The sequence below is a fragment of the Corapipo altera genome, unplaced genomic scaffold (genome assembly GCF_003945725.1).
Source record: "Corapipo altera isolate COAL_440 unplaced genomic scaffold, ASM394572v1 0, whole genome shotgun sequence".
NCBI lineage: Eukaryota > Metazoa > Chordata > Aves > Passeriformes > Pipridae > Corapipo > Corapipo altera.
The window spans coordinates 619,873-639,856 of record NW_020884872.1 but is presented as its reverse complement, the minus strand read 5'-3'; the positions used below and the strand labels follow the sequence as shown (position 1 = coordinate 639,856).

Sequence of the window (19,984 nt, the reverse complement as noted above, 5' to 3'; positions counted from 1 at the left end):
AGAAGAGATCAGAAATACAAAGCTGCATCTAATTTATTTTGTATGACCTGGTCAGCCTGGTTTGGGTTGGGAGGGACCTTAAAGCTCATCCAGTGCCAGCCCCTGCTACGGGCAGGGACACCTCCCACTATCCCAGCTTGCTCCAACCTGGCCTTGGACACTTCCAGGGATGGTGAGTCCTCAACCTCTCTGGGCAGATATTTCATGGAATCATCTTTTTGTCCATGTTTTGGAAGTCCTAAAACTCCCCAAGCACCCCGGCTTGTCCAGGCCTGGGGCACCTGTTCATTCTCAGGGCAGATCCCTGAGGTTTGAAGGTTTGTTTTAGGCCAAAAACACCCTTTTGAAATGAAAGCAACATCCTCCAAGGTTCCTGGAGCTTTTCCTGCTGTTCTTTCCTCTCCCTCAGTGCCCCAGTAAAGCCCCTCACTGTGGGTTTGGCTTTAAGCCTAAGCTTAAAGTCCCATGCTGGGTAAGCCCTTCCTTGCACAGGGAACCCTTTCCTGAGCCAGGCCCAGGGCACAGCTTGGAATTCCAGCTGCCTGGAACCAGCAGAGGCTCTCGGGAGATCAGCCTGGGCTCAAATTCCGGCCACCCCCTCTGCTCCTGGAGCTTGGGCTCCTTCCAAAGGCTGCTCTTCCCTGGGATGGGCCCGAGCAGGGGCAGGGATGGGAGTTTTCCTTGGCTGCTCCTGCCTTCAGTCCCTGGGTGTTGGGAATGAAACTGCATTCCCTAAATCCTGTGGGATAGATCCTGTTTCTTCAGCAACTTCCCTGGAAATGTCCCCCAGGTGTCTGGATGTGGCCCTTGGGGACATGGGTTAGGGCTGATCCTGGTGGTGCTGGGGAATGGTGGGACTGGAGGATCCTGGAGGGCTCTTCCAACCTTGGAGATCCTGGGATTCTGTTGAGGGAGCCAGGATAGCCAGGGATCAGCAAAGCTGGAATGTCCCCAGCACTGAGGGTCAGCCCTGGCCTTCCCACATTTGACAAGATCAGTCTTTGCAGTAACAGATGGGAATGATTTTAATTAATTTTAATCACTACTATAAAATATCTTAGCCTACATCTGTAATTCTATCTGGTCATATGATCTTTTCCTACTAAATAAGGTTAAAAATATGTTTATTGGCACCTTACTAGCAGGGAATTTCTTCTGACAGTTGGACCCATCTCCTGATCTTCAAACCCCTGTTTAACACCCTCAATTCTCTGCTGACACACAGAGCTACTCATCCCTCCTTAATTACTGCTCTTATCACAATCCATCTGGAACAGTAATTACACATTATTCCCTATATCACCTCGGGCTAAATCCTGACTATAGGTTTACCAAGACAGGATTAACTAATCCCACCCCACTTAGACATCTGGTCCCGGAGCCATTTGGGTTGGGAGAGACCTCTAAGGTCACTGAGTGCCACCCTCACACACAGCACAGGAGGGTGACAACTCCTTCTGCTTTCCCTATCCACCTCTCCCTGGAATTTGTGTCCAGTCCCTGGGCTTGCAGCAGCAGGAGTGTCTGTGCTGGGAGGTTTAACATCCAGTTGGAATTGGGAATCTCTGAGCATCAGCCAAACCCCAGCACAGCCTGCTCTGTCCCTCTGCTCCAGCTGTCCTGTGGATTCTCCTCACGACAGTCCTGGAATCCTGGAATTAGAGAATTAGAGAGACAGGGAATGGTTTGGGTTGGGAGGGATCTTAAAGATCATCCAGTTCCCACCCCCTGCCATGGGCAGGGACACCTTCCACCAGCCCAGGTTGCTCAGGGCCACATCCAACCTGTCCTTGAACACTTCCAAGGAAGGAGCATCCACAACTTCTCTTGGCAGAAGACAATTAGTCAAAACCTAGAACTGTTTGCCCATTTGGAAAGCACAGGGATGAAGCTCCCACTGTAATTCCCACCAACCTGCCTCTGGAGAGCCTTCAGGGGAAGCCTTCACCAGGGCAGGAGCTTTTCCTCTGGCTCCAGATGGGTGGATTTGGTCTCCAGGACTCCCCAGTGGCACAAAGGAAGGCAGAGTGGAGCTGAGGGAATCAGCTGGAGAGGAGGGAATCAGCTGGAGAGCAGCGTCAGGCCCGAAGCCACCTTGGAATGCTGAGAAGGAAGCAGAACAATGAAGTTCTACCCAGGCCATGGGGACCATCCTGCTCCAGGGGCTCCCCTGGCCCAGCAAATGGGGTCACTGTGGGACTGGAACCCACATCCCACCCCACACCCAGGGTGGGTGACACATGGCCCATTTCATCCTCCTTCTTTGGAGCTTTTCAGCTCTTCCCATCCCAACCTTCCCCACTTTTTGTTCCCAGATTGAAGGGGCCAAGAGGTTGTGGGGCACAGGCTCGTTAACCATTTTAATGGCTCATTAACCATTTTAATCACCTTCATCAAGCTCAGCTCTGAGAACCAACCAGTGAACCCCCATCCTGAAGCAATCAAGGAGCCTTCCCAACAGGACACATGGGAATGTTTCCATAGATCCAGCCCCTGGGTAAGGAAGGCCAGGCAATGTTTTGCAAGACAGGCTGCACTCAGCACAGAGCTCCTTCAGGTCCAAACTCCTCCCTGTGCTGCCACAGGATCCAAAACATAGATGGATCTGCAGGAACTCATTCCACCTGCCTCGGAGGGACTCAGGGACACACGGAGAGCTTGGAAGGGCTGCCAGTTGTGGAACATAAAGAATTCCAAAACTGTGTGTGACTCACCAGGCCCAACCCATCCCCCCAAGGTTACTTTTACTTAATATTCGCAGAAGGCACATTGTTATTCCTTCTGCAGAAAAAGTCATGAATAACTTACCATTCATTACCATTTCTTTTTTTTTTTTTTTTTTTACGATTGGCTTCATCTAAAAGGATGAGAAAGCATTGAAATTGTTCGTTTCCCAACCTCTTCAAATCTTTTTAGCTCATCATTGTTGAGCACAGAAGTGTTTTTCAGCGCTTTTTAGTTAACAAAAGACAATATTTGGGGGTTTTTGTTTGAAGAGCTACATTTGTTTTGCAAGGGATATTCACCTCTGCTCCTAAAAATGTAACCCAGAGAAAAAAAAGAAGGCAAAAGCCAAACTAGGTGAATATTTGGACAACTTTCTCAGGGACATGGTGGGATTTTTGGGGTGTTCTGTGCAGGGCCAGGAGTTGGAAAAGATGATCTTTGGGGGCCCCTTCCAGCTCAAGATATTCCATGATTCTATGATTTCCATTTATCCATATCAGAAGTCACACTTCAGGCTGCCAGAAAAACATGGGCTGCTGGGATCTGCCTGGCAGGAGCTGGCAAATCCTCCAGCATTCCAGATGGGATCGTTTCAAATGTCCCAAACCCCAGTGGTTTCCTCTACTCACCACAGGAAGAAGTGATCCCTCCATTCCAGGGATGAGGGGGGAATCTTCCAGCTGCTGGTTTTCTGCTTGTGAATCCCATGGGAACCCGCTGGGAATGACACCTGCAGGATTGTCAGCAGTTACCATGGAAACAGGGATTTTCATGGAATTGGTCCACCTGAGGGAGGCAGAACATTTTATTTTGGTGTCAAGACAAGTGCTGGAGCTGGGATGGGATTAGGCCACGGTCTCACCATCCCACCATCCCTGTCAGCCAAAGGGGACCCCAAAAAGGGGTCTTGCCCTCAGTCCAAGCTGCTCCTTCCTCCTGTTATCCTCCGTGTCCAAGATGCCGTGAGGAATGAAACTGGGATCTGAGCTGGGTTAAAACACAACTTCCCTTTCTGAGAACCTGGACCAGTTCCCAGTGCAGTTCCCTCACCTGGAAAACAACTGTCCTAATGCATCCCAGAGAGGGTGGTGTGGGAATTGAAGGAAGCACTGGAGCAGGGAAAGATGTTTCACCCCCTGCTTTGTGCCAGGAGAAAATGGTCAGGAAAGTACAGCCCTGGGGTCACATTTATCCTGCTCCCAGCCTGAGTTTGCCTCTCTTGACAGGGTCCTCCCTGCTTCCACGTGTTTTTTGTTTCTGGAGGTACCTAAAACTCTCAAATCTCCATCATCCCAGCTTTTTATTAATGAGGCAAATCACCTGGTGCTCATAATAACCCAGCCCAGGCTTGACGCCCCCGGGATGTTCTCCAGAGGTCCTGCACAGAAGGGAAGGGATGACCTTGGTTTGTCCTTGGCACCCCAGCACCTGTTTGGTGCAGCAGCTTCACGTGGTCCAGCACAGGCCCATGTTCACAGCCCTGCCCAAAGAGGAGCCCAGAAAATACCCCTGCACACCCACACCCACGTGGTTGGCACTGCCAGCTCCTCAGAGGAGTCTCAGGATGGTTTGGGTTGACCTTTAAAGATCATCTGTTCCAACTCCCCTGCAATGAGCAGGGACAGCTTTGGCCTTAATCCAGTTGTCCAGGATCCTGGTGGACACTGGGCAGCCAAAGGGGCAGGAGAGACCCTGTGCCAAAGAAAGGGCCTGGCTGGAGATCTCCCTCTTCGAGGGCATCTCTCCTCTGGGAGAGGGATCCTGGTGCAGCCACCCCAACACCAGCAGTGCCAGGAGGAGATATCATGGAATGTTTTGGGGTGGAAGGGACCTCAAAGCTCATCCAGGGACACCTTCCACTAGCCCAGGTTGCTCCAGGTCCAGCCTGGCCTTGGACACTTCCAGGGATGGGGAGTCCACAACCTCCCTGGCACCCAACGTCTGGGTCTGGCTGAGCTGAGCAGCCCTGCAGCCCTTGGAGAGCCTGAGGAGGAGAGGGACTTTCAGCTCCTCCTTGAGGTGGAGGAAAGGCCTGGAAAGTTTGGAGTTGATCACCAAACACAAGCCCATGCATGGAGTGAGTGGCTGGCCTTGATCTCTCTGCTCCAAACCTTCTCCCTCAGCATTGCCCGGAGGGAATTTTTCCCTCCTCAGCTCCTGCTGACCTTTGTCAGCCCTGCACTGACACAACTCCTCCATCAGTGTCAGACTCCACCTGTGGTCCCTGAGCAAGTCAAATTTAGCGACACACCATCAACATGTGCCCCAAAATCATAGAATGGTTTGGGTTGGGAGGGACCTTAAAGTCCATCCAGTGCCACCCCCTGCCACGGGCAGGGACACCTTCCACTAGCCCAGGTTGCTCCAACCTGGCCTTGGACACTTCCAGGGATGGGGAATGCTTGGAAATTATTTTCCGGTGGTTTTAATTTGTCTCCAACCATCACTAAAACCTGGAAGCCATGTGCAATATTATCACTATAAATATGGGGTAAATCTACTTTACAACTGTAAGAGCCGTGTAACTTTTAAGTTTATACATTGATATGTATTACATACACATTTATTCTCACATATAAACCCCTCTTTTTTCCTTCATTTTTACACCATGGGCCATATTTCTAAAAAAGCCAAACCCAATCATCCCCCCAGGGCATAGTGAGCTCTCAGCAAAATTCAGAAGTTCAGTGTCATATCAGAGGCTACTCAGTTATGAATTTATATTTTATTATATATATTATATTATTATATTTATTTATATTATTAATTTATTTATATTATTTTTTAAAAAATTAACTCCATGGGGGGATGCCCAGCACCAGTTTGCTCCATGGAGACATTCCTGTTTAGCTCCCATGAAGGAAAAGTTAGACCATGACACTTGAACTATCAAATGAAGCCATTCATTACCAACCCTTTCCCAATGACTGGAACAGCATTTTCCAAAGAATGAGAGGAAGGAAGGAAGAGGAATAGCCAGGGATTTCCTTTCAGGTGGCAAAGGGCAGAGGTGAGGGACTCTGCGCACACGTGTGGAGATCTGTGCACACATGGCCAGTTTGGAAACCTCGTTATTCACTAGTTAAACCTTGTTATTCACTGGTTAAATCTTGTTATTCACTGGTTAAACCTCATTGTTCACTGGTTAAACCTCATTGTTCACTGGTTAAACCCTGTTAGTCACTGGTTAAATCTCATTATTCACTGGTTACACCTCATTGTTCACTGGTTAAACCTCGTTGTTCACTGGTTAAACTTCGTTGTTCACTGGTTAAACCCTGCTGTTCACTGGTTAAACCTCGTTCACTGGCTAAACCCTGTTAGTCACTGGTTAAATCTCATTGTTCACTGGTTAAATCTTGTTGTTCACTGGTTAAATCTCGTTGTTCACTGGCTAAACCTCCTTGTTCACTGGCTAAACCTCCTTGTTCACTGGCTAAACCTCCTTGTTCACTGGCTAAACCTCATTGTTCACTGGCTAAACCCTGTTAGTCACTGGTTAAATCTCATTATTCACTGGTTAAACCTTGTTGTTCACTGGTTAAATCTTGTTATTCACTGGTTAAACCTTGTTATTCACTGGTTAAACCTTGTTATTTACTGGTTGAATCCTGTTAGTCACTGGTTAAACTCCAGTATTCACTGGTTAAATCTCATTATTTACTGGCTAAATCTCATTATTTACTGGTTAAACCACATTGCTCACTGGTTACCCCTCGTTATTCACTGGTTACCCCTCACTGTTCACTGATTTTCAGACCTCCTGAGCACTCTCTCCACAGCCTGGAACTCCCTGATATTCCCTGCCTGGAGTGTGTGGGTTCTGAAGGCCAAGCACAGGCAGTGCCAGGAGCAGTGGATTCACCATATCTTTTTGAAATAACACAGGCAATTCTGTGGGGTCTGCACAGGCAATTCCCAACAAAGAAGGGCTGTTATTTCCCATTATTCTCAGTTTACCTCGAGAAATGGGACAAAACTCCTGCAAAAGCAGCTCTGGTTGTATTCCATGGGCAAGGATTGTTTTAGGTGCAGCTCCTGTGAAGGCACAGCCCGTTGCTTTTCACATCTTTAATGCCCTCTACTCCAGATAAATCGTATTTATGGTGAGCAGAGGCTTCATCTGAGAGTTTGTGTGCAACAAACCCAGAATTAGAAACCAAATTAGTTTTACAAATCATGTTATTGAGCAGTTCAGCACCTCCACACCCATCCAGCTCTCTGCACCTGCACTTAGGGGGTGTTGAATAGGGCAAAGCTTTGAATTTTGGGGAGTCTGATGGGCTCAAACAGCTCTTGGACTGTGCAGCAGAGTGTGTGAGATTAAACAAGACTGGGCTGTAAATTTTCATTAGATGGAAGGGAAAAAAATCAGGATTTAGCCACATTAAGGATACACCAGGCCTGTAAATAACAAGCCAAGCACAACAACCAGGCTCCTGGCAGGACGTGCCCTCAGGACACAGGGGTAGAGGCTCCTGAGACTGGAGGAAGGAACAGAAAAATCAAAATAGGGAAGGGAAATGCTCTCAGTCCCCAGGGGTGCAAAAACCAGGGAAGCAAACAAATTGGAATAACCTTGAGGCATCCAGACCTCCCTGATCTTTCTCAGCTGCCCACGTTCCACTCTCAGAGCCACAAATAAAGCAAAGGAGGCTCTGAAGCACTTCAACAAACAGGACGGTTTCCAGGTATCCTGTCGGCAGGAGCAGCTTCCAGGGTTTATCGTGGAGATAGAAGGGGAAAAACAAGGTTCAGGCTTAATCTCATTGGCCAAAGAGATCAAAAACTAACCCAATCTGCTCAAATTCTCTAAGTGGACCGATTTGCTCTGCCTTGGAAGTTTTGAGCTCTCTTCTGAGGGAGAGCTGCATTACCTTCCCAGTCAGCCAAAACACTCTTATCTGGGATAACAGGACACTGATACAGAGGAGAAATAAATGGGATGATTGGTAAATTTTTGACCCAGTGATTTTTAACAGGAGTTTTGTCCTCTTCTAACTCAAAATGATGTCCATGGGGTTTATTTGCTCAGAACCACTGGGGAAAAAAAAGCTTTTGACTGGTTTGAGAATAAGTCCCTGAGGGATAAACAGTCCTCATGTACCCACAAAGACTTCCAATCCAGACCCATGTTCACCTTAAGAAGTGAACAGGAGTGGAGGGAAATCCATCCAAGAGGGAAACAGGAAGGAAACAAACACTTGGAGAGGACCTCGTGGGTCACCCGGTCCCACCTCCCTGCTCCCTATTCCTTTCCAGCCACTTCTCCTGCCCTCAGCAATCCAGAGGAATTCCTCCAGCTCGCTTTCTGGAGCACTGAGAGCCCCCAAAACTCTCTGCTCTCAGCCTCCCTGCCCAACACAGCATTCCCAAGAGTCACCTCTGAACTCCTGCCCTGCTCCTCAACTCATGGTCAGGACTTGCCTCCGTGCCAAGATTTTTTTAAGTCTCTCTCCTTTCCAGGCATCTGTCAAACGCCAGGAGGTGCCAAGCAGGACAAATAGAGGCAATTTATCTTGGAAAAACAGCCCCTGACACCAGGGCATCCCAGTGGGAAATCCCAGGCATGGAAACCCCAAACCTGCTCAGCAAAACCTCCCAAATTGTTAATGGAGGGTGGACAAACCAACACCGACGACTTTATCCTTGGAAAGGACTGAACTTTTAGGCAAGTCTTCCCTAAAAACATCGATCAAACCCCAAATCTTCCCTAAAAACATCGATCAAACCCCAAATCTTCCCTAAAAACAGCACCCACATGGAGAGGCTGAAGGATCCCAGAAATACTGGAGTTTCAGGGCCAGCCCTTGACTGTTGAAGTCACTGAGGATTTCAGGTTCCAGATTTGCCAAACCAAGTTAAAAAGGTGCAGGAGATGCAGGAGACCCACCTGTGCTGGCCCTGTTCCTGCACAAACTTGTGCATGGCACGAGAGGATCATTCATTTTTCAGGCCCAGGCATCGTCCTGCTCTGGCACTATTTGGGTTCTTCCCTGGTTTGGCATCCAAACACTCTCCTGGGGTAGAAGGAGGGGTTGGAACACCCCCAGGTTTCACCCCCCTGGCTGCCAGGATGCTCACAGAGATGAGGATTCAGAGGTGCTGCCAAGGCCAGAGGTTTAGAAGGAGCTGAAGTGCCCCAAAAAACGAGGAAGAAAAACAGGCTGGCACACGGAGAGCTTTCTTTGGGAAGAAATTCCTCCCTGTAAGGGTGGAGAGGCCCTGGCACAGCCTGGAGAAGAGTAGGCTCCAGGGAGACCTCAGAGCCCCTTCCAGGGTCTGAAGGGCCTCCAGGAGAGCTGGAGAGGAACTGGGGACAAGGGATGGAGGGACAGGACACAGGGAATGGCTTCCCACTGCCAGAGGGCAGGGATAGATGGGATACTGGGAAGGAATTCCTGGCTGGGAGGGTGGGGAGGCCCTGGCACAGGTTGCCCAGAGAAGCTGTGGCTGCCCCTGGATCCCTGGAAGTGCCCAAGGCCAGGCTGGAACAACCTGGGCTAGTGGAAGGTGTCCCTGCCCATGGCAGGGAGTTGGATGATCCTTAAGGTCCCTTCCAACCCAAACCATTCCATGATTTGATGATTCTTCCACTCAGGTGAGACCTTCACAGGACCAAAATGGGCAGACTGAGCCTTTCCAGCCCAGTGCTCCCAGTTTGACTGGAAGTCACCCTCAGGAGGTGAGGGATGGGCTGGCAGTGGATCCATCCACACCTGCACCAGAACCCTCCTGGATTTAGTTGCTACCTCAGCCCTCAGAAGTTCCAGGGTGGGAATTCCTCTCTTCAGCAGCCCTGTTGTAAGAGCACATCAGTGTTTGTGAGCTATGAGTATCTGAGTATTTATGAGCATTTGAGACTCTTAGATGTCCCAGCAGGGAGTGGAACTAAGAAAGGAACCACCTCAGCAGAGGGAGAGGGAGATTCAACTGCAGCTCCACCCCTCCAACTCAACCCTCTGGTGAAGGGAGAACTCACACTCTTCCCAAAGCCTCCTCACATTCCCTCACCTCTCCTGCTGTGCCACCACTCGGATTTCTCCGCTTTTATTCAGCATCTCCTTCCCAAGGAGCAGCTTTGTGGTGCCTGACACAGCAGCTGCCAGCAAGTCCCTGGGACAGACAGCCTTGTTTTCCACAGGGGAGCGTGTGGAGGCAGAAAAGAAATGAGGCAGCTAAAAATAATGCCCTTAACACTCTCCCTTGCAGCTGGTTTTCTCCAATTTTCCACTGCTGGATGTTGATGACAGTGTAAGAGGAGATCACAGAGCCAGCTCAGTACTTTTCCATGGAAGGCTGAAATCTCTAAGAATAACAATTTATCAGTGGAGCTGTGTCTGTTTGACCTGGCTCCTTTTCAGAGATTAGAAACCAAACAGCTCCCAATGTATTGTGTTGACTTTGGGGGCCTGTTGTTGTTGGTTTGTTGGTTTTGGTTTTTTTTTTTCTATCTAAGAAGTGATTTTCACGTTTCATCAGTTCCAGAGGCAGGAAGGAAGGGGGGGGAAAGAATGCACATCTGTCTTCCAAAGTGGATCAGGGAGAGGAGAAGAACAAATAATGATAACTTACCCACGTGGAGAGCCTTTCAGCCTGAAGGATCCCAGAGATGCTGGAGTTTCTGGGCCAGCCCTCAACTGCTGAAGTCACTGAGAATTTCAGGGAGAGAAGAAGCACCAGGGCAGGGCAGTATCTCTGCAGTCCTGCAATTTTCAGCCAGCCTGCAGAAATTCCCACAGGTATTGTTGGGAAAAATAGGTGTTTTGAGCAGAATCTTCACTCTCCTGGGGCAGAAGGATCTTGTGGTGCAGAAGCAACTCCCAGCCCTGCTGTTCCACACTGCTGAATGAGCAGGTCACTGGAGGCAATGGGAGATGATATTCCTGTTGTGATGGAGGAGACAGGCATGGAATGAGCTTGGAAAACCCTCAGTAGGGCAATGATGGCACTCACTGTCATGGCCTCACCTATGGGACCAGCCCCTGCAGCACTGGCTGTCCCTGAGTGTCCCATCTGCTGCTGGGTTGGGCTGCACCCAAAGGGTCATGGAATCATGGAATCATGGAATCCCACACTGGTTTGGGTTGGAAAGGACCTTAAAGCCCATCCAGTGCCACCCCCTGCCATGGGCAGGGATGCCTTCCACTAGCCCAGGGTGCTCCAAGCCCCATCCAACCTGGCCTTGGACACTTCCAGAGATCCAGGGCCAGCCACAGCTTCTCTGGGCAACCTGTGCCAGGGCCCCCCCACCTCACAGCCAGGAATTCCTTCCCAATATCTCACCTGAATCTCCCCTCTTTCAGTTTGAACCCATTCCCCCACGTCCTGCCCCTGCAGTTCCTGATTAAATCCCTCTCTGGTTTCCTTGCAGGCCCCTTCAGGCCCCAGAAGGTGCTGTGAGGTCTCCACCCAACCTTCTCTTCTCCAGGCTGAACAGCCCCAGTTTTCCCAGCCTGTCCCACCTGGGAAGGTGCTCCAGTCCCCTTATCAACTTCATGACCTGCTCTGGACTTGCTCCAACATTCCATGTCCTTCTTATGTTGGGGAGCCCCAGAGCTGGACACAGAACTCCAGGTGAGGTCTCAGAGCAGAGCAGGGGGGTAGAATCCCCTCCCTCAGCTGCTGCCCACCCTGCTTTGGGCACAGCCCAGGATACACTTGGTTTCTGGGCTGGATCAAGCTGGAAAAGAGTTCAACTCCTTGCAGGTTTTACCAGGCAAAGTGGGAAAGGACACTTCCATACCCCACTGAGATGGAAAAGCAAAGCCCAAACCCCAGGCAGGAGTCAGAGCCCACCCTTGGGTCCCTCATTCACTTAAAGGCCTTTCCTGCTGCCTCATTCCCACCACCTGTGTTGTGCCAAGGAGATGCACATTCCAGCTCTTTCCCAGCTCTTTCCCTGCCCACCTGGGTGACTCAGATCCACCAGGTGCAGCTTCAAAGCAGCAACCCGGGGAGGCTACTGGGATGGGATCTCCAGATGAGATCTCAAGGATCCACAGCTCCAAAATATAACAGCAGACCATGAAGATATGGATGCGTTGGCTGATCCCCTGGAGGAACCGCTGGAGAAACTCCTGGAGAAACTCCCTGGCTTCAGGGCTGGAGAAGGATGTCAGGGTTTCTGGGAAAAAGGTTCTTCAGAATTGTTCATGAGATGCTCCCTGCTCAAAGAAAGGGGCCTTCTGGGTGTCAGCAAATACGGATAAAAAGAGAATTTGAACATGCAGTGAAACTGCCGTTGGTTGTAGAAACATTCCCAGAGTTTAGGAGGTGGGAGCACACAGGGGGAGCCCAGGACACTGCAGGAAAAGTGTCCATGGCCAGGCAAGGACAGGATGGACATCACTCCAGGAACTGAGTCCCCATGGGCCAAACAGGCTCCACTGAGCTGATCTTTGCTCTCTGGGAGCAGGGACAGGACCCAGGGAAGGGCTGGAGCTGGGACAGGGCAGGCTCAGGGTGGATCTCAGGACAAGGTTCTTCCCTCAGAGGGTGGTGGGCACTGACCAGGCTCCCCAGGGCAGTGGGCACGGCCCCAAGGCTGCCAGAGCTCCAGGAGGGTTTGGATGACCCTCTGGGGCACAGGGTGTGACTCTTGGGGCTGGGCCTTTGCAGGGCCAGGAGTCGGACTGGATGATCCTTGTGGGTCACTTCCAACTCCGGATATCCTGGGATTCTATGAGTCCATGAAGGAGCTTGCTGAGGTCCCCTAATGGGCAGGGGAAAGCTCTTTCCCATCCCAGTGGACATCTGTCAAGAAAACTGGGACACGTTTTCCGGGCCTCTGCCAAATTCCGCCGCTGTGCTCCTGCCCGGCTGCCACGGCCGCTCCGGGGGTCACCCGAGGAGGAACAGTTCTCACAGCACAAACCCAGGGATTGCAGGGATCCTCCTCCTTCCAGGATGACAGGAGCCTCTCCACGGCCTCCAGGAAAGCCCTGTCTACGTGCCGGGATGCCACATCCCATCCACGGGGCTAAATTTGGCCAGGGCAGAACATCTGGGAGATGTTCACATGGAGAGCCCTGTCCTGTGACACGGCGGGAGGAGCCACTGGAACCACACTCTGGATGCCTGCCAGGCCAAACAGCACTGGGTGCTATATATAAGAGGTGCAATTTAGGCCCAAAAAATGCTTCTCCTGAAGGCTGTGGCAAAATTCCACCATCTGCTGCGAGTGCTGATCCTTCAGGAGACCCTCAGGAGAAGCACCAGTGAGGTTCTGTAACAGCACTGGCACCTGAACCCCACCAACGTGGTGGCAGCACTGGCAGGAGGTGACCAACAGCCACAGCTGGCATGGCAAACCCCAGAGAGAATTCCAAGTAAATGGAGCCCTCTGGAAAATCCTCCTGGCTCACGGTGTGAAGTTCTGAGCTGGGCAGAAGCAAAACCCATTGTCACGGGGGATGGGGCTCTTTCCAGATGTTTCTCGGATATTTTTATGTGGATTTTCTTTCCAACAATCTCATTTAAGAATCAAAATAAACGAAAATATGCTGCTGGGGCGCTGCAGCATCCCCAAAAATCTCAACCAACCATCATGACATGCTTGGGCCCATCTGAGTTGAACGTTGTCAAGACACACTCAGACACAAATCAAGGTTGCACCACCCTGACAGTAAAGAATTCCTTCCCAATATCCCATCTAACCCTACTCTCTTCAGTTTGAAGCCATTCCCCCTTGTCCTGTCACTCCAGCCCTTGGAAATAGTCTCTCTCCATCTTTCCTGGAGCTCCTTCAGGCCCTGCAAGGCCACAGTCAGGTCACCCCAAAGCTTCTCTTCTCCAGGCTGAACAATCCCAGCTCTCCAAGCCTTTCCTCCCAGCAGAGCTGCTCCAGCCCTGGGATCCTCTTGGGGCCTGCTCTGGACTCTCTCCATCAGGCCAAAGAATATCCCAACTCCCAGTCCAGTGACACCAAAGGACAATGCCTGAATTTGAAGCCTTGACTCCAGAACGAGGTGATCTAACCTGAATTGAGAGTGAGCAACCTGGAGGGGTTTGTGCTTCTGAGAACATCTGGAGCCGAGCATTCTTTTGCCCCATTTTTAAATGGATCCAGGAAAATGAAATGTATTTTACAATCAAATAATATTTATTTTGTTCCAGCGTGTTGTAATGAGCACAAACTGCCCCGAAGGCAACTCTGTTTCAAGGGAGTCCATTTCCCACATCGTGGTTTTCTGGGAGAGAAGGAGAAAAGAGATTGACTTTGATGTTTTGTAGCCTGAAGCAGAATTGTTCATGAGATGCTCCCTGCTCAAAGAAAGGGGCCTTCTGGGTGTCAGCAAATATGGATAAAAAGAGAATTTGAACATGCAGTGAAACTGCCGTTGGTTGTAGAAACATTCCCAGAGTTTAGGAGGTGGGAGCACATGGAGGGAGCCCAGGACACTGCAGGAAAGGTGTCCATGGCCAGGCAAGGACAGGATGGACATCACTCCAGGAACTGAGTCCCCAAGGGCCAAACAGGCTCCACTGAGCTGATCTTTGCTCTTTGTGACAGGGACAGGACCTGGGAAGGGCTGGAGCTGGGACAGGGCAGGCTCAGGGTGGATCTCAGCACAAGGTTCTTCCCCCACAGGGTGGTGGGCACTGCCCAGGCTCCCCAGGGCAGTGGGCACGGCCCCAAGGCTGCCAGAGCTCCAGGAGGGTTTGGACAACACTCTGAGGGACAGGGGGGAGTGTTGGGGTGTCCTGGGCAGGGCCAGGGCTTGGACTGGATGATCCTTGTGGGTCCCTCCAGCTCAGGCTATTCCATGATTCAGTCCTGCCAAGGTCAAGCCCCAGCAGATTGAAAATTTAAGCCACATTCACGCATCCAAGACGTGCCTAATTTGGGATAAATCCATTTCTTTGCGTTTCTTCTCCTTTTTTTTGCTTAAATTTTTCTCCAGAAGGAACTCAGAATGAGGAGATGTGCCTGTCTGTGAATAAGCTAGAGATGTTTCCCACTGACATCTGTTCCTCCCCAAAAACCAGGAATTCCAGGAAGGAGGGTGAGTGTTGTCACTGAAATGAATGTGCCACCCTACCTTGTGTTTTTAAAACTGCTCCAGTCAAGATGTGGGAATGAATGAAAGAGGCACAAAGTCAGCTCTGTTTGACTTTCTCAGGGGGACAAGTGGCTGCAACATCCAACGGAGGTGGAAAAAGATGGTGGAACTTTTGTCCAGTTCCAAGGGATTGGCAAGTGCCAAAGTGAGGGAGAATTTCAGTGAAACGACAGAACTGTAAGAAAAAAGGAAACGTGAGAGCAGCAGCAAAGAAATAACAGAGCTCAGGAGAACAGAATCCCCCAGCTAAGGAAGAATTTGGGAGAGTTTTCCAGGAAGATAATTGGAGAGAACTGTGAGGAAGGAAAGTCTATTAAATGTGCAGTGGAAAAGCACAAGATTCAAAGGAAAGGTCTCAACACTGAGCTCCTCAGTGACCAGAATATCAACAAATATATCAGCAAATCCTGAGGGCAAAAGCAGGTAACTGAGGAGGAGTGAAGGGGAACAGAGGAGTAAAAATGAATGCCAAGTGGTGGGATATAAAGGCAAGAAGAAATAAATTAGATGGGTAAAATTGGTGTGGAGAAAAACCCACGGAGATGTCAAATCTATGATAACATTTCTTTCTGTGGTCAAGGGAAAAGAGTTAAGCCTGACTTGGTGTTAATAAAGGAAAGGCAAGGTGTGGAAAACACCTTCAACGTATTTCTGACAAATAAAAGATATTCAAACCATCAGGCGCTGAGGAAATCCTTCCTCAAGTGATAAGGAGGCAGCAACAGAAATCTGAGAGCCCTGAGTGATCATCTGGAATGGCTGGGAAACAGGGAACAGTTCCCTTTAAAAATAATGGGAATTACAGCCCCTGTCAGCAAAACAGGGATCCCTGAAACCCAGAGATTCTTATGAAATAAACCCACTGTTTTTCAAGGACCTAAAGGATGATAATGAGCATTTCCACTGGACTTGCCAGGAATAAATTGTGCCAAATTAACACAATTCCCTCCTTAGGAAAGACAACACACGTAGGGGAATTGAGGACATTGTGGGACAAAGTTTGGATCATGGAATGGTTTGGGCTGGGAGGAACCTTAAAGATCATTTAGTTCCAATCCCCTGCCACGGACAGGGACATCTTCCACTGGCCCAAGTTGCTCCAACCTGGCCTTGGACACTTCCAGGGATCCAGGGGCAGCCACAGCTTCTCTGGGCAACCTCTGCCAGGGCCTCCCCACCCTCCCAGCCAGGAATTCCTTCCCAATATCCCAGGAGAGGTTCTCCAAGAGGAGAACGAGGCCCTGAGACAAAAGGAGAATAGTTTAAGGGAGGAATGGTGATGCTGTGGGAGAAGGAGGCCTTGAGAGACACAAAAATGCCAGGAATGATGGAGAATTCCAGAGGATGGACAGGGAAAGACACCAGGCAGGACACACAGCCCCGGGGAGGGGATATTTTTGGAAGCCTCGTCGTGTTAGTCACAAAACCTTCCCTCCTCTTTCTGTAGCACCCAGAAAAAACACTCCCAGAACAATCTGACCCAACCTACCTGTGTTAACAAATCCCCGCAGCAAATCTCACCTGTCCCAGAAAATGTCTTAATTATTATTATGGTTCAATGTCTGAAGTCTTTATTATCTAATCCCATTTTTTTCCAGGGACTGAAAGCAATATTTCAGCCTCCCAAGCTGAAAGCTGCAGCCCCGGCCACACCAGATGGTTCAGGGGCACGGAGAGGTTCCTCCAAGAGGAAATGGAGAGCAAAAGCCTGATTTAGGTGTCCAAAATCCTGCTGTGCAGCAGGTTTTCTCTCTGGATTCCAGAGCCAGCCTAAGAGCCAGCCTAAAATTAGTTCCAGGATGAACTAATCTGTTGCAGCAGAACTAAGCCCAGTGATCACCTCCACTTGGAAGGGTTGTTTTTATGTTAAAAACTCCCTCGTGAAGCACAAGGATTTTTAATTTATTTACGGGCTGCTGCCGAATTTTTCAAACTCCCACCGCAAAATTAAAAACTGTTCTCCGGTTTCCTCCAATAAAAAAAAGTCTAACCCCAAAAAATTCAGCCACATGACAACTAATTTTACGACAAACTCTCTCAGTGTAGCTCGCCAGACACGGGGGAGATTTTTTTTAGCTCTCAGTTTTCCTGATGGAGGGCATGAAAATGTAATTAAAGCCTGATATTTTTACCAAGGAAATTTCCTACTTTTTTTTTTTTTTTTCCATTTAAAAAGCCATTTTGACTTTAAAATTCCACCAAAAAGACATTTTAAGGAGGTTTCTACTCAAGCAGTGGCGTGATATAAATATTATAAATATCTAGGCTGGACAGGGGAGAAAGAAGTGCCTAAAAATGAGCAAACTCTGAGCATGGTGAAAACACACTGCAGGATGTTGTAGGTGTCACACAGACAATCAAAACCCAGGCACAAACTCACCTTTGCTGAGCTTGGAAATTGCCCATTCTGGGGGTTAAAATGCTCCTTTGGGGGCCAGTTCCTCGTGGAAGGTGCTGAATGTTCTCTGTGACCTGAGAAAAGGACAATTCAAGATTGATGGCAGCACTTTGTGGCCCAACTTTCTCGAAATAGATTAATCTGAATGGTTGAATCCCAAAATCCCTGGGGTTGGAAAAGCCCTCCCAGCCCATGGATCCCCCCTGTGCCCCATCCCCACCTTGTCCCCCAGCCCAGAGCACTGAGTGCCACGGCCAGGCCTTCCTGGGACACCTCCAGGGCTGGGCACTCCAAACCTCCCTGGGCAGCCCCTGCCAAGGCCTCACCACCCTTTCCAGCAGCAAATTCCTCCTCCTGTCCAACCTGAGCCTCCCCTGGCCCAGCTGGAGGCCGTTCCCTCTCCTCCTGTCCCTTGTTCCCTGGCAGCAGAGCCCGACCCCCCCCCGGCTCCCCCCTCCTGTCAGGGGGTTGCAGAGCCAGAAGGTCCCCCCTGAGCCTCCTTTTCTCCAGGATGAGCCCCCCCAGCTCCCTCAGCCCCTCCTGCTGCTCCAGAGCACGAGGAGCCTTCTGGAAAAAGTGCACTTTTATTTTGTTAGATTATTTTTATTCTGTTCACCTGTAGAAGAAAAGGCTCCAGGGAGATATGAGAGCCCCTTCCAGGGCTTAAAGGGGCTCCAGGAGAGCTGGAGAGGGACTGGGGACAAGGGATGGAGGGACAGGACACAAGGAATGGCTTCCCACTGCCAGAGGGCAGGGATAGATGGGATATTGGGAAAGAATTCCTGGCTGGGAGGGTGGGGAGGCCCTGGCACAGGTTGGCCAGAGAAGCTGTGGCTGCCCCTGGATCCCTGGAAGTGTCCAAGGCCAGGTTGGAGCAACCTGGGCTGGTGGAAGGTGTCCCTGTCCATGGCAGGGGGTTGGAACTAAATGATTTTCAAGGTCCCTCCCAGCCCAAACCATCCTGGGACCCCATGAAATTCCCTCTTTTGTGTTGAGGAGTTCAAGTGGAGACAGAAATTTAGGGGAAGGCTGAGTGAGTGTATCCATGGCTTTGGCCTGTGCTGACCTGCAGGGCCAGAGGCACCTTTGGGAGAGCTTTGGGAACTTTGGGGTCCGAGAGGAACCTTTGAGTTTGCCCCTTTGGACCCCGGGCACTGCTTGTGCCAACCTGAGAGGTCTCCTGGATCCCTCCTGGGGGCTGTCTCTGCCTCCCTCCAGCCTTGCAGTCTGGAATCATGGAATGGTTTGGGCAGGAATGGGCCTTAAAGATCATCTCATTCCATCTCATCACCTTCCACCAGAAGGTTCATCCTCCTCCTCACTGTCCCTGGACACTACACCTACCTAAATCCCCACCTTCCAAGGGCTCCATCCGTGCTGTTCCTTCTTCCTTGCTGATCCTGTTGCTCTGATCCACCTTCAACAGAGTATTAAAATTAAAATTATCAATTAGAAAAGCCAGGCAGGTGAAAAAAGAGCCAGCCTAAGCACAGGTCTCATCATTACCTGCCTCCTGGAAATGTGATTTCTGAGGTCAGAGCCCCATGTGTCAGATTTTCTTCTCAGTTTCTGCCTTACAAGACAAATTTATAACAATATTCTGCATTCTGGAAGCCTTTTGGATTTTGTAATTTGCCCTAAAATGCCTTTCAAGAAGGTTTTTTCTATTTGATTCCAGTCTTGGGATCCAGGGGCAGCCACAGCTTCTCTGCCCAACCTGTGCCAGGGTCTCCCCACCCTCACAGAGAGGAATTCCTTCCCAATATTTGGTGATTCCCTATTAGTCAGGTTTCTTTGCCGTTTAACAAAAATTCCCCAGGCTAACTGGAAGTAAAACATCCAGGGATGAAAAGTTCTTCCTACCTTCCAAGGAGTTTCTAGAGCTGCTTTCAGGTATGACTGCAAATGGAGCCGTTTCTGAATATTTTGAATATATTCTGAATATATTCTGCATATATGCTGAATATAAAGTATTGAAATATTAAAGTATTGAAAATGTCATTAAGCCAGAAACAGCAGATGAACAGAAAAGCTGGGATTTGGCACCTTGAATGAGTGACCTGCTGCCTTCAGCTCTTTCTTATCTCACATCTCATCCCTCCCTCAGCCCCGTGTTTCAGAGCTGAAAAATAAAAACATCTTACTGCAAAGAAAAAAAAAAAACCCCAGCACTCCCTGGGTCTTTCCATGCTGGAGGACACATCACTCTGAAAAAGTAGGTTAACAACTGGCTGTGCTTTCAGCATCAAGCAAGGCTATGCCAGAGGGGAAATAATCAATAGAATTGGGGTTTGTCTTTAAAAATGGCTGCTCAGTCAGGATGAAAGCTTGATTCTCTCCCAAAATTCAGCAGCAAATCTTTATCTGTTTGCATGAGGTGAGAAGGAACCTTGAGATCCCAGTGAGGTTTGAGTGTTCCTGATTCTGTGTTTGGTGTGAAAGGGACCCAGCAAAGCAGCAGAGGGAAGTAAAACCACATCAGGGTTGGCTTGGGTTGCTTTGCCCTCGTTTTTACTGAGAGAGGCACAAAGAATAATCCCAGAGGATTATCCAGTTGGATGGTTTCAAGCTCCACTGCTCTGCCAACGCTGGTTCTCCCGCTGCTCCTGTCCCTGCCCATCCAACCAGGGGAGATTTCCTCAAATCTGCTCCTGGAGACACAACCACAGTGGAAATCATTGGGATGCTGCTCCTCTGGGAAAGCCAAGAAGTGTCAAACAGCAGCAGAAAGCAAGGTGGCTGGTTCTGCTCCTTCCTCCCAGCAGGGACAGCCCAGGCACAGAGGGTTAAACTG

General features: G+C 49.8%; 2 long non-coding RNA genes across 2 annotated transcripts; both read right to left on the bottom strand.

Moving 5' to 3' along the window:
* Positions 1-2,841: 2,841 nt before the first annotated feature.
* LOC113943149 lies at positions 2,842-10,609 on the bottom strand. The gene is made up of 3 exons (XR_003526213.1): positions 10,303-10,609; positions 3,357-3,457; positions 2,842-3,034 (listed from the first exon to the last, which is right to left on the bottom strand). It is a non-coding gene; the product is annotated as an uncharacterized LOC113943149 (long non-coding RNA).
* A 4,239-nt stretch (positions 10,610-14,848) lies between these two features.
* LOC113943157 lies at positions 14,849-18,590 on the bottom strand. Its single transcript, XR_003526216.1, has 3 exons — positions 18,547-18,590; positions 17,173-17,264; positions 14,849-14,967 (listed from the first exon to the last, which is right to left on the bottom strand). It is a non-coding gene; the product is annotated as an uncharacterized LOC113943157 (long non-coding RNA).
* Between the last annotated feature and the right edge of the window lie 1,394 nt (positions 18,591-19,984).